This window comes from Biomphalaria glabrata, chromosome 14 (genome assembly GCF_947242115.1).
Source record: "Biomphalaria glabrata chromosome 14, xgBioGlab47.1, whole genome shotgun sequence".
In the NCBI taxonomy this organism is placed as follows: domain Eukaryota; kingdom Metazoa; phylum Mollusca; class Gastropoda; family Planorbidae; genus Biomphalaria; species Biomphalaria glabrata.
Genome location: NC_074724.1, coordinates 20,420,771 through 20,437,019, shown reverse-complemented (window position 1 = coordinate 20,437,019; position 16,249 = coordinate 20,420,771).

The window sequence follows — 16,249 nt, the reverse complement described above, 5'->3', positions numbered from 1 at the left end:
CTTCGTATTTAATTTTAACTAAGCCTAGTGATACATTAAATCCAATCTATTTTTATAGAAAAAAGGACGAGAAATTCAGAGATACCATCAGTTTTTTCATAGGTCAGACCGTTACGGTGCTATAAAAATCCAAACTTGAAAATTGCTGCCAGCGGGCTTAATGCGCTCGAACTTCGCACTTTACTCTATATTTTGAAATTCATGATAAACTAATAGTTTAAATACTTTATTTTAGTTGAAAACTAGTTTTAGTTTAACTTTTAAAAGTTAGTTGAGTTCCCATCACTAGACATTAATATTGCAGCAGTCCATCAAATGTAAGAATATATCAGCAATACTCTGGCTATTCTCCATATTCATTATGTCTTTTGTGAAACTTCTTAGCTTCATCTAACATCAAATGAAGCTATGTCTCTAGGTTACAGAGTAAAACATGGATTTTGTAACAAAGTAAAATGCCGCACTATTCCCCGATAGACTTGAGCTCAATGCCATAGTGTTCTAAAGAAGGTCTCATTAAATCCATTTTCATTTTCGAACAATAAAGTCGAGCATTAAAGTCTAATTATAAATGTCAAATTTATTTTAAAGTTTAAATTTATATTATAATAATAAGTATCAAAATGAAATATATACATACATAATTTTGGAGTACATCTGGACTAATCTATGTCAGTTGTCTATTGAAGTTTAATTATATCATTATTATTAAAGAAGAGTGTTTCACAGAAATAAGGGGGGGGGGATTTCAAAGTTAAGAGAGAAACATAGGAACTTTATTAAAAATAGTTTTTTGTTTGGGAGGATAAATAAATGTTAAACATTGTTAATTTAATTGTGTACTAAATAAACTTCTTTGAGTAGCATAATCCACCTATTGTATTAAAAGCTTCATAGGTAAATAAAGAGTAAATACACCGAAAATCTATACATATAGGCCTAATATTAAGGCTTGTTTTGGTTCAAAGAAACTTTAAATTTATCACATCGAAAGACAACTGGTATGGATATCTTCTCCAAGCCAAAACAAAAATTAATCCCACTCCAGGCCTTTACTAAATATAATAATAACTATACTTACGTGCAAATGAAAACAAATCGTCACGACTAACGTGCAATAGAATTTTGACACAGTTTATTGTGCAGAAATTTAAATTGCAAGCCTATAATAGAGCTTACATGGTCGGACATAAACTATGGACTAACCTATTCTAGCGTATTCTCACAACTGTACATCAACGGAAGCACTACTTGCTCAGTTGCTACTTATAGTTTAATTGATTTGATAGTTCAAAACAAAAAGAGATAGAACTTTGCCACATATAATCCTGGAGTGTACATATGCACCACCTTGCACCCCCCCCCCCCCCCCCGTGGACACCCATGTCAGTAAGTTATATGTCGGGTTGGCTTGCAGAATAATGCATGATAGACAAGTGACAGATGCATTTGAAGTCCAAACAGGAGTGAGGCTAGGCTGCTTACTCTCTACTCTCTCCCTTTTTATTTCTGCTAGCCATAGATTGGGTCATGAAGACATCAACAGTGGAACAGTACACAGTGGACACTGTGGAAACAGCTAGACGACCTTGACTTTGCAGATGATCTGGCTCTTCTTTCTCTGGCTCGTCCGTTTCTCTTCTTTCTCACACACAGTAGCAGATGCCGGAAAAGATAAGCGTTTTTATGGACAATTCAGCTAGAATGGGTCTTATCGTGAACAGAGGGAATAGAAAGGTGTTCAAAATAAAGACGACCAACAATACACCCAATGCGAGGTGCTGGAAGAGGTGGAAAGCTTCACATATCTTGGCAGTAACCTAGACAATCATGGAAAAACAGATGCCGATGTCAAAACCCGCATTGTTAAAGCTCGAGCAGCCTATAAATTACCTGGGGCTCTAGGGAAATAAACATCACTACCAAGATCAGGCTCTTAACACCATTATCGAGCAGAGACCTAGAGAGAACCACAATTATTACCATGAAAAACAAACAAAACATGTATTTATCCATTCTTATGATCCGCTGACCAGACAAAATCTCAAATGAGGAATTGTGGCAAAAATTGACTGATGTGTATGACTGATATGTGTTTAAATGTTTATATGTTTAAAAATGAATGATTACAATGTAAAGTCGTTTCTTCTATGTGAGATTGGTTAAATTCCTTCAGAGTGACGTATCAACGTTCGACACTTTTTACGCAAACAATTAGGCACGCCACAAGATATCTTTCTAAATACCAGTAGGACCTTTCGATCAAGAACATCACAACGTACCTGCTCTAATGCCTAGAATATACCGCACAATTCAGGATTAAACTGTTCCAAGCTTCACTTTGACTTTAGCGCACTTTTCTTTCTAAGAGTAAAGTGTGGTATAGACCAAAACATGTTGAATATTGGATAAGGTGATGGGGGAGGAGAGTCTCGAAAGTAAGTTTTAATTTTTGGGTAGAGGAAGTTGGGGGAAGTCACTATTAAAAGTATGAGAAACATAGTTATAGGCTTGCCCCCCCCCCCCCAATTGGAACAGCTCGATCAATCTTGAGGTGGCAATGAGAAAACGAGCGATACGTTTGACAATAGTTTGGAAATACTTTACAACGTTTAGATCTAATTGAGCAACAGTAACCCCCCTCCCCCCCGACTCAATTTGGACATTAATTATGCACTAATTACCTACAATGCTTTTTTTTTCTTTATTCTTTATTGAACGCAGGTATGTAATCTGACATCAGGGCAGTATCATTATACTAGTGTGATCTAGGCTACAGTTTATTGATTAAATATGATAGAAAATGGCGTAGGTTTTGTGAAATATTGTTAGTCATCCAGTCTGTGATAGGTATTTTTATAGTGGAATGAGGATTGTGCAGACCAAAACCACTCTTTAGGCGTAACAGAGATACCCGCCACTGTAAGCGATATAAAGATCAACTCAGGCGCCATTTTTGCCCGCACTGACATAGAGGAAAGTAGCTGGCAACAAATGGTCTCTGCAAGAGACAGCTGGAAAGCTCTCACGAAGGCGCGAGACACATATTTAAGTCCCAAAAGGAAGCCCTTGTAGAAGACAGGCGCAGACGATGTAAAGAAAACTTAAATAGATAAATAGATCCTTAGCGGACAACAACTTAGTCTGGATCAAATGCAGGAAAATATGGCAATCGCAACTGGGTCTGAGTAACCATAAATTGAGTCAAATAAAGTTCCTAATTTTATTCGTTTAGTGCCACTTATAAGTTAATTTTCAATTTAGATCCCAGAGGAAGAATAAATTCGTTTGAAATAATGGTTATACGTATAGGGTTTGTTGGACTAGTCCGTTTCGTTTCTTTGATTAAAAAGTATTGGGCCGGAAGTGGCTTTTTTCCTTATATATCTTTGCATTTTTCAGTTCTCTCTTTAAAATAAACTGACATTATTATGCTATAATCATAGACATATATATAGTAGAGTCACTATTGCGGAACAGTTTGCTGCTACTTTTAGTTTTAATTTTTTTGCTCCCTAATGATTAGACCTATGGAAAAACTAAAAGTATCTAGGCATTGCCCATCCATTTTCCGATAAAAATAGAGGCATTGTTTAGTTTTTCAACATATATTTAAATTTTACATTAAAATCGACTGAGATATGGTCAGTCACAATTACGGAACAGGATTTTTTAAGAAGTCACAATTGCGGAACAACGCCTATATGAAGCATATATTAATATTAGTCTTATATAATTCGAACTAATTATCCTTTACATTAATTTTATTTTATTAAAGTTTAAGACAACACATTGTCACTTTTTAATCCTTTATCTCTTCTTTAATTTATTGGACGTCACACTACCCTGATTTTCCTTACAAGGTTTTATTTTTCATTCTATTTTTTTTTGTTATATTAATAATATCTATAAGATATTATTTGATATTTTGATTTGTCCTCTTTTTGCTAGACGTCTGGTAGCCTAATCATAATTCTATATTATATGTAATATTATTCTCTAAATGTTTTTAAATTTATATTATTCATAAACTAATATTTAAACTCCAATATAATCTAAATCACTATGTAAATGCGCAAGTCAAATATAAATAGCATCTATAGTGTTCCACAATTGTGACTATCTTTAAAAAGGTAAAAACTGGGTAATTTTGTTTTTAATTTTTTGTAATTGAATTCCTGGTAGATAGCTATAAAATGAAGTGTTTTCACATCCATTTATAAACCGAAAATTAGGTGTATCATGCAGGTGATGGGTCTTTATCATTTTTAAAAGCCTTAAGCCCCGACCCTTGCGGTTCTCCTGGTACGTGAAAAATAATGGACGATTCCACACCTGTCAACTTTAACCTGAAGTCAAAATTAATTTTCAGCTGTAAAAGGAAAACCCTTTTATTGGAAATGTAGAGAAATGGACCATGCTCAGTACCGTTAAAGTAGTTTAGCAGAAAATTTCAAAATAAAGTAGATTTAAACTAATTTCGACGAGCTGTTCCGCAAACATGCCTGTTCCGCAATAGTGACTCTACTCTATATAAACTGGACGACAAAGTAAAAATTATTATGGGAAACATATGGGAAAAGATAAGTTTGTATGAGTTATACAGCAGTTATGAGCAGTGTAAAATTAAAAGTATTTATAGTTGTTGTTTTTTTCAGCCATAACCTATATAATTGATAGTACCCCTTCTGTATTATTATATCTCTAATCGTGCCTACCAAATCTATGTCAGGCGAGCATTCTGATTATCTTTTGTTATAAAATGTTTTCATTTTAGCTTATTTGGGTCTTCTGCTGAAAAAAATCCGTTAATAGATGTATTCAGCTTTAACTTTAATTTTGCCTATGACACACTAAATGCAAAATCGGGCTAGTAGGCTACTAAATAAGATTATAATAACAAAATTACTAGCTCACAATTATTGGATGACTGGTTCTTAGAGACAGTAACCAACATAAGAAGTATCATAAATAAAAAAAACTGCGACAAACCAATAATAAACTAAGCAAGAGTCTACTCCATATATTTCAAGATATTTGTCAGCAAAAAAAAAGGGCTTTTTTTCACCTGAGAATGCTGAACATGACCTTCAAAGCAGCTATATGGAGAACTTCTAATCTGGAAACCACTGCGCAGTTCATCTCAGATATAGGATTACTGATCTCTTATCTTATCTTGTATAATACAGACGTTACTTCAAAAAAGAAGATGATTACGTCCTACGCGTCATGCATTTAGTCATGCATATTAACCAATGACTTAAATTCTGCCAAGTCACTGGTTTTCCTGGCTAGCTCAGGCAACCCATTCCATGCTCTAATAGCACTAGGGAAGAAGGAGTATTTGTACAAATTTGTCCTAGCATATGGGACGAGGAATGTGCCTTTATCTTTGTGTCTTTCAGAGTATTTTATTAAATTTTGTTTTTGTATTTGAAGATTATGGTTCAGTGTTTTATGTATTATTGCTACTTTACTTTTGAGTCTTCTGTCCTGAAGGCTTTCTAAATTTAGTGATTTTACTAAAGGTGTTACTCTAGTCAAATGTGAATATTCGTTTGTTATGAATCGCGCTGCTCTATTTTGTGTCTGTTCTAGTTTCTTAATGTTTTCTTGAGTTGAGGGGTCCCAAACAGAGGATGCATATTCTATTATTGGCCTAACCATCCAACATGTAAAATGAGAGCAAAGAAGAAAATAACTTTTTATTAATTTTTAAAATCCTTCACATCTGCTGACCAGACACTATTAGTAGCAGACATGCTGAAATGCAACAGTCCTATTCAAGTATATAAGATTACATTACAATCTCTTTAATGGAATTGTGTAATATTTTGCCCTTGGTGATTTACAGAATCTCAAGTTTATATAAGATAAGATAAGATTTTGTCTTTAAATTATTTTCTCCAAAAGATCTTATCAAATATTTTTATAGCTATAAGCAAGTGTAATACATTTTTTAGAATATAATCTTAAGAGCTCTTTTATCATGCTACTAAAAATATATACTTTTCTCACATTGTAAATGTAAATGCTTTTCCTCCTGGATAATAAAGATTATTATTATTATTATGAAATAACAAGTACAGAAGCATTAATATGAAAGCTCTTTAATATCATTCAATAAATTACATAATCTACTGATAGGAATGAAATAATAGTGCAATATATTTGCTACACAGAAAGACCTAAAATGATGTCTTATATTATTATTACAGAGTAACTGAATTCTTTACAAATAAATATAAATACAAATATATAACACAATGAATTATAATTATTACAAACTGCATTATAATATTACATAGCATCCTAACTAGCAGTACCTGAAAAGCTATTAAACGATTATTTATTACAAAACAATACACCTGAGCACCATTTTTATTAGCTCACACTGTCTCTGTGTCATTCCCATTCCTTTCATTAGCATAATTAAAAACTATCAGCTACTCATAATGTTGGAGTTCCTATATTGAAGTATTCTCCCATTCTAAAGAATAAGCAATCAAAAAAATATATTTTCTAAGTCTAACATAAACTTGTCAATAAAATGTATAGTTTTTATCTAATTTGCTTTCTTGACATTAATAACATTCAAGCCATGTAAGAATACAACTGTGGATTGTCACTAGCTTTTACCATGCTTTCATCATCTCTTTGTGGATGTCCGACTAGGCATCAATCTGGGCTAGTCAGAATAAAAAGTGCACATCATAGATCAATATTTTTTGCTAAAATAATATGTTAAGCATCAAAAAATATTACACATTTTTTTTAAATAGATAAATTAAAGACAAGTCATATTTACTATTACACAACTTTTGTGCATAAATATAAGATAAATGGGGTAAAATCATTTGTTTCTATGACCCAAACTTTGAATGTTCATTAGAATATTAGTTTTTTTTTCTCTCACTATAAAGGTACAATGGACCAGTAAGACCAACATATTTTTTTTTTTATAGCAAGGTATGGTAATGAACTTCAGTAATGCTTTAGAGAAATATAAAAAAAACACATCTATTTGCTCATTATGATCTAAGCCCTTTGATTCAATCAGACCTATTAGATGGGTTTCATATGACCTACATTTTTTTAAAGCTATGCTCCTATGGAAAAAGGACCTTACGTTTATCTAATTTGTTTGTTGTGACGCTACATATTATGTTTTCTAGTATTATACATGTACTGGTTTGTAGTTTCTTGGATAAGATTTATCTACTTGTTTAATTACAGGAGTCACATTAGCTTTGTTTCAGTCACTTGGTACTCTACCTGGATAAAGTGAAGTTTACAAAAGTAGCCTGAACATGATGTTAGCTTGTTGTTTACTTCCTTAAATTATATAGGTGCAATGCTATAAGGTCTAGAAGCTTTATAAGGATTTATGTTAGATAATAGTTTTACATCCATTTTTGTATTTATTTTTTTTCATGTGTCTCCTATGCTTTCAATTTGGTTTAAATTATGTTCAGTGCATGTCATATTATTTATGAGTAGAAATTTTACCTTTTTTGAGCTTCCTTAAGAATGTCTTCAGCATTACGGCCATCTTCACTTGTATTTGATGTTGTAAGTTTGACAATCTAGGAACAGAAAAAATAGTTTATTCCATAAATTTATTGATGAAGCCTAGTATAAAAATTCAAATAGTTTTTGGTATATCCTCCTTTTATTTAAAAAAAAATATACATATGTGTGTGTGTGTGACAAAACAGATAATCATGTCTACCGTTAATCTACCTGATGGAATATCTTATTGACTACTGTCATAAAAAGAACATATAACAAGCTAAAATCATTTTTTTTTTCTTTTTCATTGGAGGGTTTAGAGGAGTAGTACTATGTCTGCACTGACCTACGCAGTGGTTTCCAGTTATGGCAGCTCTCGACATATAATCTTGTTTTATAGGGGGGCTTGTGGCTAGTGTTTTGTTTATGCCTCTCAATAGAGTGTATGTAGCTTTGAATGACATGGTAAGGATAAAACATTTTTAAATTTGTGCAGTTACTATATAACAAGGTGCATGTCATACCTGCCATTGGCTTTAGTTCAAAATCTTGATCATTAAAATCTGTACTGTCCACTAAATCATGTACCTACTCTATTCATCTGGAGTGTCTATTCTTTCATTTGCATTATATAAATTGCCTTTCTCCATTTCAACAAGATGTTCATATGTTTTGAAAATCTGTTACAGATTAAAACAAAAATATTTAAATTATATACATATTCATATAATATAATATATAATTAAATACATGGACATGTATTATAATTGTATTACATCAGATGATACTGATAGACTGACTCTATAACTCTACTCTAGATCTAATTATAATAAATAATATTCAGAGAGATTCTAGATCTAGACATAGAGGGTTTAGATTGACTAGTCACTACTAGATCTAGAGTCTAGTGTCACTATAATTCACTTCACTAGATCTAGACTAGTTGTCTAATATTATATTAGTAATTAGCTCTAGTCTCGTACTTATAATCATAGATGTAGACTGTATTGACAATATAGTCTTATTTCTCTGTTCCCTCAAGACTCTAGTACAGATTCTGAAATTTTCCCTAAATGAAAGAAAAAGAAATACAATTACAGATATAATATACCACATTAAAATAATTATAAATAGTTTTAAATACTAGATTTAGATCTAGATCTAGTCTATATAAATACTATAGTAAAAAAAAATACTAATTACTACAAGTACTATATATACTATATGTAGTGGGGAGGACATAATATACGGGTCGGCTGAACTTGACCAAGCACCGGTCAGCAAAGGGTCAAGTTGACCTCTGCCCCGGTAGCTGGGATTTGAATTCCTTTTCCTGCTGGCATCCTCCATTGAAACTTGCTGCTACGCACCCTCCAATACCACCTTGTCTGATCCTGCTGTGCTTGTCCTAAGTTCATTGTTTTGACCAAGGCTGCAGGTTTTTTGTGTACATTAAACTTGAAATAAGCCTCCTGACTTGCTTCGTCATTTTGGTTGTCATATTCTGTGCTGAACCCACCACAGAATCTTTTGGTGTCAGAAGTGGGATCCGAAGAAAGAGTCTACCAGACCTCCCTGTCAGACGATAAGTGGAGCCTTCGGAACCTTCCAATCAAGTCAGAAGCTGACAAGTACTATTTTATTTTATATTGTACCATTTAAGATATTCCAGTTGTTTTTTTTCTACTTTCAGGGTAGTTAAGTTAGTTATTTTTTTAATATACAATTGTATTAAGTTAGAGTATAATTGTATTAAGTAAAAAAACCTGCAGTCAATGGAGAAGAACAGGATGAAACACAATGCAGTGGATTGGGGTGAGGTCGATCCGTTGAGTGGCGAAGGGGAGCCAGAGGAAGCAGGAGGGAACCAAACAGAAGTCGCCACCCTCCGGGCACAGTTAGAGGCACTGAAAATGGCCTGCCAACGGCCTCTCTTATTGTCGGAACCGACAAAGCGGATACGGCAGTTCAGTGGTAGGGGCACTGCTGATGGACCAACGGGTGAAGAGTTTGCAAGGGAAGTAAGGGAAGCCTGGGAGCTTAGGCCTTACTCTACCAAAGAGAAGGTGGCCGTGATAATGAACAATATCAGCGGCCCCGCCAGAAAAGAAATCGACCTGCAAACCCCAAGGACAAAGAGCGACCCAGAAGCCTTGTTGGAAACCCTCCTTGAGGCGTTCGCCCAGACTATGCCAGTGCGAGAAGCAGAGGTGGTCTTCCTGGGATCACGCCAACGCAGAGGAGAGTCCCTTCGATACTTCTCGCACAGGCTCTTCGGCGAACACTCGGTAGCGGTAAGCCAACAAAGGCGGGAGAGAGTTGAGTGCTTCAGCGAAGCAAGGCTGAGGGACCAACTCATCCATGGGCTCAGCGACTCTGCCCTACGCAGGGAACTGTTGAAACTGGTGGAGGATGAACCAGCAGTACCATTCATTACAATTAGAAATCAAGCCTTCAAATGGGAAAGCCAGGATCAAGGAAACTCCCATCCACAAAACCAGTGGTGCGAACTGGTAAGTTCCCAGCTGACCAAGTTTGGAGAGCAATTGGAAGCATTGAGGAGCTCCCAGCAAAACTACACACGAACTGGCCAACCTCGCAACCAAGGAAGGACGACAAACAGGGGACAGTGGTCAACTAATCGCCCAATGGCATCTGTAAACAGCAGTACCACAACACCAGCAATGAACCGCCAAACAGCTCCTGCAGGACTTGTCTGGACACAGACCGACAGGGGATTTTTTCCATATCCCTCTGACGGGGTTCCGGTCTGTACCAAGTGTTGGGAGCCAGGTCACATTGCTCGCCGCTGTGGAAACCACCCAATCTCCAGCCTCTTGGCATGAGGAGTCAAGTGCTGGGAGGGGCTGTTCATGACTCAATTAGTCATATCAAGAAGAATGCCATTGGCACCTGTCCTATTACAGCCACAGTCATCGGAAATGTAAGAGTCACGTTCTTGCTAGACACCGGGTCACAGGTATCTCTGCTCACAGAGTCATTTTTTAATGAACACTTTCGATCTCAAGGCCATGTGCTACAGTGGTGGTTCCAATTGACCGCAGCTAATGGGCTGGCTATACCATACGTTGGTTACTTTGAAGCGGATGTACAGCTCATGGATAAAGTTATAAGAAACCGAGGTTTCTTGGTGACCAAAGATCAAAACTCCCCCGGATGGAAGCGTCACAAAGACGAAGTCCCTGGGACATTAGGAATGAACATGCTAGGTGCAGAGGGCCTGGGAGTGCTTGTCTCCAAAATAGCTGTTAAAACTTCAATCAAACCCCAAAAGCAAGTATGGGGTAGAGCTCGACTTGCTCTCAAAGGTAAATTGTTGCTGCCAGCAGAATCTAAGAAAGTAATCCAATTGAGGGGATGCCCCAGGGACTACAGTGGTGACCTACTCTTAGAACCATCCCAGTCTGTCCCAAGGGCACTAGTTGTTCCTCGAGCGATTGTTAAGTCTACAAATGGCATCTGTCAAGCTGAAATTATCAACCTCTCAAGGGAAAATCTTGTTCTCTCCGAATCCATGGTTCTTGGCACATTTACAAGTTTTGACTGGCCAACGCCTAAGGCTGCCAACTTCCTCAAGGTATCAGCATCAGAGATCTGCATTACAGCCATTTCAGAACAGACGAGTCTCAGTACCTACGTGTGTCCAGTTGACTTGGAATCAATCGATTGCACTAAGCCACAGAAGGATGCACTAAGAGACCTATTCATCAAGTATGCTGACTGTTTTGCTACAAATGAAGATGACCTAGGGCTGACAACGGCAGTAAAGCACAGAATAGAGCTAGAAGACCAGACGCCAGTACACCAACCGTATAGAAGGATTCCACCCACACAGTTTCAAGAAGTGCAGGAACACATTAACCAGTTGCTCCACAAACAAGTAATCAGAGAGAGCACAAGCTCATTTGCCTCCCCTATAGTTCTGGTGAGAAAGAAGGATGGTAGTCTTCGACTCTGTGTGGACTATCGTCTTCTAAACAACAAGACCAAGAAGGACGCCTACCCGCTACCTCGAATTGATGAAGCATTAGACACATTGCATGGTGCTAAATTTTTCTCCTCTATGGACCTGGCCTCTGGTTACCATCAAATTGAAGTTGATGAAAGGGATAAGCATAAGACCGCTTTCACAACGCCGTTTGGACTATTTGAATATAACCGAATGCCTTTTGGCCTGTGCAATGCCCCTGCCACCTTTAGCCGCCTCATGCAATCTCAAATGAGCGACTTGATCATGCAGAGTATGCTGGTGTACTTAGATGACATCCTTGTTTACAGTTCTACTTTTGAAGACCACATTGCTCGCCTAGGGAAGGTGTTGGAGCGGCTACGGACAATAGGTTTGAAGCTGAACCCAGAGAAATGTCAATTTATGAGAAGTGAAGTTAACTATTTAGGACACACAGTTTCTGCTGGCGGTGTCTCAACTGATCGTGGCAAGATAGCAGCAGTTGTAAACTGGCCAGTCCCATCAACCCTTAAAGAACTCCAGTCTTTCCTAGGTTTTGCTAGTTATTACCGTCGGTTTGTGAAAGATTTTTCAAAGCTAGCCAGAACAACTGGGATCCTAGACATTTCAAGGTAATTGCTTTACCTCGGAAGGATGGTGATCCATACCTAGTGAGCCCAAAAGATGAAGAAGGAACTCCAAGGCGTGTTACCAGAACGGAGATCAAGCGCTACCAAGCTCCACCTGACTGGTGCCGAGGTAGTGAGGAGCGCCCAGAACTAGGCCAGGAGGCTAATAAAGTACCAGAGGGACAGCGCAGGACCCAACGACTGACCGCAGGGCAACATAACAATATGTATCACCTCCCAAAGGCTGTGCACACCAACTCGAACCAGTTGTTTGATTTTCAAGAGTCATTCTAGGACAGAACGCCCCGAGACGGGTCGTTTCAAGCTAGGGGCTCTGTAGTGGGGAGGACATAATATACGGGTCGGCTGAACTTGACCAAGCACCGGTCAGCAAAGGGTCAAGTTGACCTCTGCCCCGGTAGCTGGGATTTGAATTCCTTTTCCTGCTGGCATCCTCCATTGAAACTTGCTGCTACGCACCCTCCAATACCACCTTGTCTGATCCTGCTGTGTTTGTCCTAAGTTCATTGTTTGACCAAGGCTGCAGGTTTTTTGTGTACATTAAACTTGAAATAAGGCTCCTGACTTGCTTCGTCATTTTGGTTGTCATATTCTGTGCTGAACCCACCACATATACTATAAACTATAATTGTAATCTGTATAGTCTAGTCTATAGTTAGTAGAAATCTATATAAATAATTAAATACTCTGTCAGTACCACTGTGAGTACTGTGACTGTGACTAATTTAATATTGATAGATGATAATAGTTTATTAATAGATCTAAAAGACTAAATCTAATTATTCTAATTATTAGAATATTAGACTAATAAATATGACTAATATTTGTAATAACTAGGTCTAATACTTTTCATACTTTTTACTACTAACTATTAAACTAGTCAGTCTATCATCTATGCATGCAGACAATAGACTAGATGAGTAGATCTAGAGGTCTAGACTAGAATTATAAGAATCTACTATCTAGACAATCTAGTCCTAACTGAATGAGGTAGTTCCTTATTTCTGACCTACTTTAACCAAAGTCACGTGATTGTTGGACAACAAAGAGAAGAGAGGCCTTGTCTTTCTATATTTCCGTTGCTGTTGCTCCTCTATTTTTACGAAATTTTACATTTACAAACACTTTAAAATATACAGAGTACATCAACGAACTCCCTGAATGTTCAAATAATGTTTTCATTAAGGGCCAAGAACTGTTTAAGGATAGGTTTAAATTATCAATGATATTTCCTTTATAGTCATGACAAGCGTCAACACTTTGCCGATGATAGATCTACATTCACACACAGAAGAAGACGTTTTTACAAACGTTCTTGTAAGATTAAAAAAAAAGCTTGGTATAAACTACACAAAACACACACACACACACATATATGTATTTATTTATAGGCCTATATATGGGATAATATTAGTTGAAACATTGTTATTTTCATAAACTTCAGCTATTTTTAACTTATGTATTTCATATTCCGCTTATTGTTAATACATTATGCACATCGGTTACATTAAGAATTATTTTTTGTTTTGGATACATGATGTATTATTATGTTGTTAAAAGTTCTATCATTTTTAAGAAATTCACAAAATGTTACATTAAAGTTTCAAAAATGCGTCGACGAAATAGATCTAGATTCATTTTATTACTTAGAAACCAAATTTATCAATGAAAGGGCGGGGTAAGACACATTTGGCCTGTGTAACTGTAAGAGTAGATCTCGATTTATCCTTGACTATCAGATGTGTTATTTGTTCGCTAAACAACTGAAGCCTATTACGCATGGCAGTCTTTTTATCTTTTATAACAACTAGTCGACATATCGACTACACACTAGCCCTAGAGCTATCTGACCGATACACACTGGTCTGCTGTCAAACATTTAGTGTTCTACTCAAGTTCAAGCTTGTTTACTTTTGGGCAGAGAGGAAAAGGGGGGGGGGGGTGAAAGTGTTACTTTTTTTCTAGGACTGGTTACCCGAATGCTAAGAACTGTAAGTGTAGTCATTCATTGTAGATCAAGAAATCTTGATCTCAGTATGACAGATTATAGGCCAACGCTTCGGTACCTTCTATCAAAGGTATAACTGTTTGTTTTAGTTGAAACTATTAAAAATATGTATCTCTAGATTCTCCTGTTATTAACAAATTATAGTTTAGAGCTAATGAGTAAATTGAAACCACTAAATATTGACTTAAAACGCTTCAGATTCTCACTACAAACTAACTAAAACTAAGCACGGTGCGCGTTGTATACACACAACCACGTGACTCGGGGGGAATACGAAACTACCTCATTATTCTGACTTACCGGTACTGAAACTGAAAGTTAAAAAAATGTGTTTAATATTCAATTTTTTTTCAACCTTTAGAATTTATCCTTGACCTATCGTACTACGAACATTAGAGCACGTTCTGCTCATTTTCTTTGACTTTTTTGACTAAAAACTAATTCTAACAATTTGAATCGATAAGACGACCGCCATACATACATTAATTTTAATAAAGAAGCCATGTCAACAAACATAGATCCACATCACAAACCTATGTATATTTGCCTATGTCTATGATTATGAAACAAAGGCAAAATATTGGGAATATGGCAGTTTTGTACTTTTCAAAACTAAAGATCATAATTATATATTGGCTGAAATGTTAGTCCTAGAATTTATAGCTCAATTGCCGCCATTTTTTTTTCACATAGATATAGTACATAAAACATATTTGACTCCCCCCAAATAAAAATAACTTCCTACTTCCAGTCTGTATTTATTTATGTCTATGGCTATAATTTTAAGTGTGCCTGATAGAGAAAAAATTCTGCACAAAAATACGGGTCGTTGTGATCAAACCCGATAGAGGCTATAATAAGAAAAGACCTGAAACTAGCGCGTAAAACTACACATTTACAGTACTTTATTTGATGAGTATTTTACCCAAGATCTGTATTGTTTTTTAGGACTAGCTTATTTCAAGTACCCGGCATTTTCCGATACACAATTTCATACACAAAATAATTGTTGAAAAAAATTGTAGTGATTTTAAACTTTAAATGATTACTTAAAAAGGTGTTACTCTAATCAATTTTGAATATTATTTTGTTATGAATGTCACTGTCTATTTTGTGTCTGTTCTAGTTTCCTAAATTTTTCTTGTGTAAAGGGGTCGTTTTTCTCCTAATGGGTATACCTGATTTCTCCAAGCAGCCTTTGTAAAATATTGGTCCTAAATAATGCTATGTTCATAATCGAAAAATCACATGGCTGCATTATGATGAATGTACGTGTTAGTTCAATATATTTTATATTACTAGGTAACTAAAAATAACTGTATAAATAGACGTAAGTTTCATTTTTTTCTGTTAGACAAAGTCATATGGCAAATTTTTGTTTATATCCTGATTCTAAAAAGGAATAATAATAGAATTATACAGTAAAAATAATCATTAAGTTTTTTTTTAATAGTTTTGAAAGTCTAACTGAGTTTGTGTTTTTGCAGATGTACACAAGTTACACTATGAGTCAGTCCATCTCTTCTAATTGTTTAAAAATTAGTGTAAAAATGTATTTTTAGCCTGAATTTAAGAAGTTACAAACTTCAAACAACTCTTCCATAAATTTTAGTATTTAAAAAATAAATTTATCCAATGCTCGAAATCCTGCTTGTATACTTAGGCCCTATTTAAATCGATCCGGTATCAATGTATTAAGTAGCAATAATCCCGCAAAATAAAAAATTAAATGAAAGAAGATTGAGATATACATGTATTTTTGTGACGGTACGCACCGGTACGGGGTACCGGCACCTTTTTTCAATGTCGGAGAAAATGATTACTTTTCTTGTAATTCAACGTTAATTGTTAATTTATTATTAGTTGAAAGTTAGGCAATCTATCACTGAGTACCGGCACCTATTTTTATTTTTTAAAAAAAAAAAGCACTTTATAAACTTTACGTGAACTTCTTAATCATCTAGAGTTTAGACAGTCATTATTTTAGACTAGATTTAAGTATAGTCTAGACTCTAGACCTAGATCTAGTAGGCCTATTACTATATAAATTATTAAAATAATCAATCATTATAGACATCATTCGCAATTTTATTATTAGGTCTAGGCATT